At 35.0% G+C, this 9287-nt stretch overlaps 1 long non-coding RNA gene across 1 annotated transcript in view; it reads left to right on the top strand.

Annotated features, from left to right (window-relative positions):
• The first annotated feature begins 9171 nt into the window (after positions 1 to 9171).
• The window catches only part of LOC116185216, a 4524-nt gene continuing 4408 nt past the window's right edge, over positions 9172 to 9287 (top strand). The window contains exon 1 of the long non-coding RNA XR_004150016.1: positions 9172 to 9182. This is a non-coding gene — a long non-coding RNA (uncharacterized LOC116185216). The remainder of the gene's footprint in view (positions 9183 to 9287) is intronic.

The raw sequence follows: 9287 nt of genomic DNA on the forward strand, positions 1-9287 counted from the left end.
ACATCCGTGTACGTAACATTATTATTAACCCAATAATAGACGCGCCACGAGAAATTACACGAATTAATGTCTCGCTTTTGGAGCATATGTCTCGTCTTAAAAAAAAATGTATAACGCTCGATTCTTAATTGGATCCAGGAAATGAAGTTATCTGATGTATCCGTTCGGGGAAGTGTATCTCGTAAAAATTTATCCTAAGTCCTCTCTCTCTCTCTCTTCACGTCCTACAATTATGGTAAAATTCAGGTCTTGTACTTTCACGGCTTGAAAAAGTTATGTTGCAAATTGTATCTCTTTCCTTATTTTCTTTTTTCTTTTCTTTTCTTTTTTTTTTTTTTTTTGCACGATGAATTTCATTTACCGCAGGAATATTACGAGCGCCACGACATAAAAGTATTAAGAATGATAAAAAGCGTACGTTTACGAAAATTGGTAGAAAAAAAAAAAGAGGAGTTTTATCATTTGCACGATTATTATCAGTTATTCGTTTATTAAAGTTATTATTAAATAAGATTGTAATAATAACGGGGCAGATGTATATTTTGCAGTTGTATATTTTAATTTCTAGCACGTAACACCGCTACTTCGATCGATTATAATAATAACGTTAATTATGCGTAAGTATTTACGAGGATTAATCGACGTTCGTTAAGAGAATTTCATTAGATCGATAATTACGAGCTCGATAATTCGCCACGCATTTGATTTTATTCCATTTATTCTCGAGGACGACGATTAAAAAAAAAAGAATTAAAAAATATATCGATAAATAACGAGGAAAGAGAGAAATATAACGAAAATATATATCGAATCAATATATATTATACGAGTAACAGGAGTGATCACCGTCCCTTCGTTACGGATAATTTTCTGCATAAATTAACCGACCAACAATATCTTATTGAAACCCGTTAATGAAACGACTTACGGTACCATGTAATGGGATAAATAAGTAAAGAAGGAACGCGGAGAGCCACGCGTCTCGGCCCCACGAAATCTCGAGAGATTAATTATCGAATCCCCCCTCCAGAGTAATTATCAATTGACCAAACGTTGCAAGCCAAGTCTTTTTCTTCCTTCCTCCGTACAACATCGCATTATTTTTTTTTTTTTTTTTTCTCTTCGCATACAATTTCGGAAGGCGTGCCCGCGGCTTCTTCCATCCGCTGCTGGTCATCCTTCCCGCCGCGTCGCTTCCTTCGTGATTGTACCGCGAGTAATCGAGGTCGACTTTCCTTCCCGAAACATGACGATCGAGTTGCGCGTTTAAAAAAAAGGAGGTGGCAACCACGCGCGCCTCGATCCTGCGCAATTTTACATGGGCCGATAATTAACAGTGTCGTCGACAATATTACGAGTTTTAAAATTATTTTACGATCTCGTGCCATCTTTCTTTCAAATTTTTCTTTCTTTCTTTTTTATTTGAAATTGTATTCACGATACAATTGACGTGTTGATATTATAAGTTTTTAAGATTATTTTATAATTTTGTGCGATCTTTCTTTCAAATCTTTCTTTCTTTTTTTTTTTTTTTTTTATTTGAAAAAATTGTATTCACGATACGACAATTTATGCGAATCTTGACTATTGTTGATGATATTATATTTTATAATCTTGTGATATTTCTTTCAAATCTTTCTTTCTTTTTTTTTTATCTGTTTGAAAAAATTATATTCATAATACGATAACTTATGAAAGTTTTGATTATTATTGACGATATTACAAATTAAGATTATTTATAATCTTATAGATTATTTATAATTTTGCGCGATCTTCCAATCTTTCAAATCTTTTCTTTTTATTTATTATTTGAAAAAATTGTAAAACGATACGACAACTAACGCGAGTTTTGACCGATGTAAATTTTGAAAAGACATTCGAACGAGCATCTATTTCTGACAGTTGAGAACTCCGGAAGCGGGTCAATCGAAGAACTTGAAATCTCGGATGGGAAGAATCAAAGGACCGCCGACAATTTCGAAGATCCGTTCTTACATGCAACAGTCTCTCTTCCGTTCTCTCTTGTCACGAGTATCTTGTTAAAAAAAAAAAAAAACTCGATTACCTGCTTTGAGGAAACTTGACGTGAAAATGAAAGTCTTTCTTCCCGACCACTTTTCATTTTCGAACCTTTGATTATATATATGTATATACGGATCTTCGAAAAAAAAAAAAAAAAAAAAAGATCGAGAGATAAGTTTATACGAGATTTCTCGTATCCGGTATTTTTTTTTTTTTCTCAGAAATTTTCTTCTATGAAAAAATCCTACGTTATTCCCATGTAAATATAAATATAAATATAAATATAAAATATATATATAAATATAATATAAATATAAATATAACATATTCGATTGAAAGAGAGAAACGAAAAAATTGCGATAAAAAAAAGAATTGGTCATAACGGTGTTCCGCTCAACAGCTGAACTTCCCTCGATCGTAGCGCATGACACGACCATTCTCGCGACCCCCCTCCCTGCCCCCCTCTTTTTAAAACTACGTCAACGCTCCTGGATAGGGGAAGAAAAATATTCGTACAGGTATGATGCATAATTACGCGGTGATCAGTTTCTTTCTTTTCTTTTTTACCAACCATTTCTTCCTACCTTCGAACAACAACGTTGCCAAAAGCATTTGCATACTCGAGGGGAGTAGTAGCAGTTTACCTACCCATCGAATTCCACCGACCGACCGACAATGTATTCACGTGTGCGCACTCGTCTCGAGAATATTCGAAACTCCCTCCTCCTTTCCTCGCGTGTAATTTGTTCCCCGCTTAATCTCGAATAAATGGAATAGCGTGGATTTCGCGAATTTCTTTTTCTCTCTCTCTTTCTCTCGTGGAGAATCATTGGACACGGTAATCGCGACGTTCCCTTCGAGAACGAATCGGGACGAAACGGAGATCCCCCGAAAGAAGCTTTTCTTCTTTCTTTCTTTCTTTTTCTTTTTTTTTTTTTTTTTTTTTTTGCGCATGTAAATCAAAGTGTAGACCCCTGTGATTACGCGCGCGAAACCGATCGTTTCCGTTGAAAACGCGTTAAACACGTGTCAATATCGGGCCTCCTCTCTCCTCTTTCCCTTACCTTTCAAAAATTATACCCCTTAATGCTCACTTATCGTTAAAAAAGAATGCCGTAATATTTAAGGGGTTTAGAGTTTTTGAGGGAAGCACACGTGTCGTGAGAAATATATACACGTATATACGACGTATTCGATCTTTCTCCTTTTCTTCTTCTTTTTTCATGCAAATTTCCTCGTTCGCGTCAATCGAATGCGATGCGTTCATTCAAATCCGCGTATTGGACGTTTTGACGTGCAACACGTTTAAAGTATGTTCGGACGTGTAAAAAATGAATATGTTTCATCGTTAACTCTGATTACGTATCCCACGATCCGAAGTCGTTTCAAGAAGACCGTTCCTTTTCTCTTTTTTTTTTTTTTTGTCCTCCTCTCATCCTCGATCGAAGAGACGAAAACGAAATTTCGAGTAGATGCGCAGGTAGATGCCACTCGTGACGGAAATTCGTCAAGGGATGAAATTCGGGTCGAAAGGGGGGAGGGATCATTGTGAGGCATCATTGTTCACGGTACAACACACGGTAGCCTCGCCCTGAAATGGCATTAAACCTTGATTCCAACTCCGAAATGATTTTAAGAGAGAGAGAGAGAGAGAGAGAGAAAGGCAGCCCGACTTAAAAAGCGATCTCTGAAACGCGAGTTATGCGCACCCATGCACGAAACCTTTATACACGGTGTGCGCTAGAAACGAGGAGAAGGTAAGAGCCTATTACACACAGTACAATCGGTGTGAATATAAGTTATTCTCGTTGAATCGAGAATATATCTCGATTTTTATTTAAAAATTTTTGTTATTAACCTCGTTTGTATCGGTTGTTCGGAAAATAATCTTGTTTTTTTATACAGCAACGAAACACCAAGTCGTTTCACGTGATCGTAAACGGTCGAATTCGATAAATTCAATCTCGCAACAATTTTTCGAGTTATTATCCGTCGATTTCGATCAATACCTTTACTTTGTCTTCATCAACTTCGATTAGTCTCCCAGAACGCATCTTAGCACATCTTTAACGTCAAAATTGTCGAAACGAAATTTTGAAAACCAGTTTTGGCACTGGTGTAACCGTTAATACTTTTTCCATAAACTTTACGTAACTTTTCTTGTCTAAACACTATTCTTACCTTTTCGATAATAAAAAAGTAAAATACGTCGAAAATGCTCCTTTTGGTCTTGTTCATCTTTGTTATCACACGCGAAAAACACAATCACGGACGGAATCGAACAAATTTTTCTTATAAATAAACCGACGAAATGCGAATGCTCTCGAAATACGTAATAACGGTTTAGAACGAAGTTGGCTGGATAAACGTTCGACTAGCGACGCTCGTGCGAAAAAACGAAATTACTTTCCGAGCAACGTAATAATTTCTACTCTAGAATGAAGTTGGCTGGCTAAACGTTCGACTAGCGACACGAGTGTCGCTAAAACGAAATTACTTTCCTTTCTAGCAATGCAATATAATTCTCGTAATATTTATCACGACTACTCGAGCAAGATTAACTCCGTCGCTCTTCGTGCACCACCCGTTATATCTGGATCGAGTTTTTCTCGTCCCCGTTCGAAGTTAGAGGGAGAAGAAAAGAAGAAAAAAAAAAAAGAAAGGGAAGACAGAAGAGGATAGAAGGATAGGATAGGCAGGTAGGAAAGTCGTTGAACGATATCGCGTGGAAAAAGAAGCGGTGGCCCAAATATCGACGAGGTGATCGACGAGGAGGGTAGGTCAGGCCCAATGGTGGAAAACTGGTGCGCAGGTAAAACCGTTACCGGCCCGTTTCGATTCGTTCGAATGGTTTATGGGGCACAGAGACTTCTTCTTCACGAAGCGTAAATCGTCTCCTTATATCGTTCGTTATCCACGTTCAAAATAAAGCCTGGATTCGGGGTGAGCCGAAGAGGGTACCTCGCTCTTCTCTCCAAGAAGGAAGTTTTGAAAAAAAAATTGCAACGACTCGATTCGAACCAGTTCCCCTTCTTCCTCCTTTGTCTTCCTCCAGTTTCGAAAAAAACTGACGGTCGATTATTCGAATCCTCGAACGGAATACTTCTTTCGTTGGCAGAATTAAAAAATAGTGATTAATTGAAAAAATAATTCGAATAAAGTTGGTTTAAAACGTTCGAATAATTTATTCGTAGTTATATTATTACAATTAATCCGAATTTCGAATTCTCTCTTTTATAATAAATTCTCTTCTTTTTCAGACTTGTGCAGAATTGGACATTAACACAAAGATTGGACAATTTTTAATTAAGTTAAAAATAATTCGAATAAAATTATGCTATTATAATCGATTGACGCTTTTCGTACAACCTTGCCATTACAATTATTTCTGATTATTATTATATTTTAAACGATAAATTATCGTAACTTCAATTGTTAAAAATTATTAAAAAAATGTAGAGAACTTTTCTCACTAGGAATAAGCAATTTTAATCCAATTCGACCTCGGACAGAATTGATCGTTTTAATTCGTTGAAAAAGTAATTAGTTAAAATTTATTTTAAGCAATCACTTGTTAAAACGCTCGAATAACATTTATTTCTAACTGTTAATTAATTTTCGCGTGATTTTCGAACTTTGCCATTACAGTTATTTCAAATCGTTATTATTTTCGACAAATAAATTAAAGTAACTTTATTTTGAAATAACTTCAAGTAAACTAAAATAACTTTATCGAAGTAACCGTTAAATTTTCCCCATCATTGTTCTAAACAAGCATTCGAGAAGCTTGGAACGAATGGAAAAGAAGTATTTCCAGAGATTTTTCTCACGAGAGACTAGAGTTGGCTATTAACCCGTTGAAAAAGTAACCAGTTAAAAATTTCGAACAAAGAGATAAAGAATAATATTTATTCGTAGCTATTGTAATCGATCCGCTTCTATATATAATATAACCTCACTCGACCAGTCCTTCCCTTCGTCTTTCTCGTTTCGAAAAAATTGATCGTCAATTTTCGAATCTTTCTTCTTTCGTTTACATTCAAACTTGATCGAAAAAGTAACTGATTAAAAATAATTCGAACGAAGTCACTTTAAATAACACTTATTCGAATAATTATTATATTACAATCCGATCCGCTTTTCGTACATAACCTCATTTACCACTACGATCATTCCCGATTACCGTCACTGTTTTGAACGACAAATTATCGAAGTAACTTTATTCGTAACTATCAACCGTCAAATCTAATGGACGAGTACTCAAAAATTTCGAATGGAAACGACGAAAAATAGATGGTATAGTTGTAGCCTCGACTCGAGGCGTTGAATTTCGAAAACGAATCAAGTAGCCCGAAGGCGAAACGAGGCGAGGCGAGTTGTCTATAGATTATCGCGTTTCTGCCAAAGGCTTCGACGTATAAAATGGACGGGCGGTGGAGCGACGAAGATAAAGTTGGGAGCGAGCCACGCGACTCTCGTAATGGCTGTGCTCGTAAATCCGGCAGTGGACTTAGCTACACTCCTTACCCCTCTGCTTGGCCCCTCCGGCTTGAATTTAGAGATCACGATACCACCGCTTGGCAAGCGGCCATTACGCGGCCGAGAAATATTCGAAATTTAAGCGTTGCTCCGCTACTCTTCTTTCGAACGAACGATAATCTAACGATTACGATCTGCAATTCCACTATTATAATCACTTTAATACACTTTTATATCGCGTAGAAAGTTTTCTTAAAACAATAAAAATCGGAATCGTTATTACAAAAATTTCGATTCGTGGATACACGAGAAAAATTAGATAGAGAAAAATTTAATAATTACTTGGATAATTTATCGTGGAAAATGTAATAATAATTGTAGTGATAAATGAGGTTATACGAAAAACGGATATATGAATAAATGTTATTTGAAATAACTTTGTTTTGGAAATTTTTAACCAGTGATGGAAAAATTTAATAGTCGAAGTTATTTCGATAATTTATTGTTCAGAACATAATAATAATCGCAAACGAAGCGAATATAATAATTATAAATAAATGTTATTCGAATATTTTAATAAGTGATTATTTAAAGTAATTTTATTCGACATTTTTAATTAATCTTTCGACCAGTGATGGGTAAACTTTAATAATTGGATAAAATTACTTCGATAATTTATCGTTCAAAACATAATAATAAATTGCAAATAATTGCAGTGGCAAATGGTCGATATTTTATGAAAATTATCATAATTATTAAAATAAATGTTACTCGAATATTTTAATAAGCAATTACTTAAAGTAACTTTATTTTTAATTTTTAATTAATTTTTAATTTATATTATTAATAATTAATTTATTTTTAATTTTTAATTTTTAATTTTAATTAAAATAATTTTTCAACCAATGATGGGAAAAATTTAACAATCGAATAAAGTTACTTAGATAACTTATTATTAAATAATTTATTATTTATTTATTATTATTAAAGTTACTTAGTTATCGTTCAAAACATAATAATAATCGAAAATAACTGGCAAACGAGATTATACGAAAAGCGGATTATAATAATTACGAATAAATGTTATCTAATTTTTTCAACGGATTTAGACGTGAAAATAAATTTTTCGAACCCGTTCCACCATATTCCTGTGAATATTAGAGCAAGAAGAATATTAGAGTAGAGTCTTTCTACGTTTCACTAGAAATTTGAATAAACGAAATACAACTTTCGACTCGAGGGAACGATCAGATAATCCATGCCGGTATCCTTTGAACATTTTCCTTCGAGAGCTGTGACTTTTCGAGAATGGATGGCTCGTTGACAGATTTCTTTATTGCCTCTCTCTCTCTGCTCCTCCTTCCGTTCTCCGCATCTTAATTTTCCTTCTCTTCACTCGGACGAACTTGAGCTCGATGCAACATCTGCTTATTAAATTTTCTCAATTCAATAAATTCACAGCGATCTTTCTCAATCTCGATCCGATCGAGAAAATTCGTTTCGTCGACGAAAGAGAAAGAGAGACGAAAGAGGAGGAGGAGGAGGAAGCGATCCAAACTGTCGTGACTTTTGGAGAGTCCATTAAGCCAATTAAGGGATGTCCTTTCCGTCGGAAGTCCCGGAAAAGTGGATGTGTACACACGTAAAAGCAGCAGGATGGGGAAGGTGGTGAAGCAGCCTCGATGAAATTCGAGGAACCTTTCTCAAACGAGAAACAGATTTCGCTCGTTTTCAAAACGAGACCTAGTACACGTGTTTTCCTTATTTATTCGTCGAACGCGAGAAATTCTACTTATCCATTACACGTTTTGCACGACAAATATGCACGAATTTTTCTTTTTTTTTTTTTTTTTTTTTGGTAATTTTTTAGGAATTTTTTTTTGTAATTATTTTTTTTTTTTTTTTTTTTTTTTTGGTAAATTTATAGGAATATTTTTCTGTAATTAATTTTTTTTTTTTTTTTCGTTTATCGAATAGTCATTGGTGGAAAGAAGTCTCCTTCGTTGACGGTCCTGACATCTATATACGCGCTACACAATGGCGAGAACAACTGTACAATTCGAATATTCTAAGTCGTAAAAATTATTCTCACTTATCGAGTTACAATAGTCAAGGAGAGTGAAATATATTTTCGAAATTATCCATAGTACATTAGCTTGTACATTATTATCTTGAATAACTCGAATACGAAGTCATATTTATAAATTTAACTATCACGAATTATAATTACGGGTACGCGTATCGATGAGAAAAAGTTTCTTTAGAAGAACACCTTCGAAGTTTGATGTATGGAGATTTAGACAGATATATTATTTGTTTTGGATTAATATATACGTGACAAATATATCAGCGATGGAAGCAAAGATCTTTCTGAATTAATACGTATCGAGAATATTTTTCTTTTATCTCACTGGAACACGGTAGTCTCGTGTATTTTTCTCGCGCGACACGATTCTACTTCCTTTCGAGCAAAAAAGTCGAGAATTGAGGAAGTGGCGGAGAGGTGAGGGGAGAGGGGGAGAAAAAAGAGAGAAAAAGAAATTACCGTTCGAGAGGACGGTGGCGCCGCTTGTGTTCCAAACACAACGCCGCCTACTATGGACACTTTAATTGATGCGACAATATTTGCGCTTGAAAACTAAAAGTCGCCCCATTTATTTAGGACGAAAATGGGTCGCTCTGTTTATATATATCTACTTTGTATGCCCACTCTAACCTACGTACACACACGTTGTAACAACGGTTTTTCCAGGCTACCAGAATTTTTTTTTTTTTTTATTCCGTAA

The sequence above is a fragment of the Apis dorsata genome, unplaced genomic scaffold (assembly GCF_000469605.1).
Source record: "Apis dorsata unplaced genomic scaffold, Apis dorsata 1.3 scaffold_129, whole genome shotgun sequence".
Classification (NCBI taxonomy): Eukaryota; Metazoa; Arthropoda; class Insecta; order Hymenoptera; family Apidae; genus Apis; species Apis dorsata.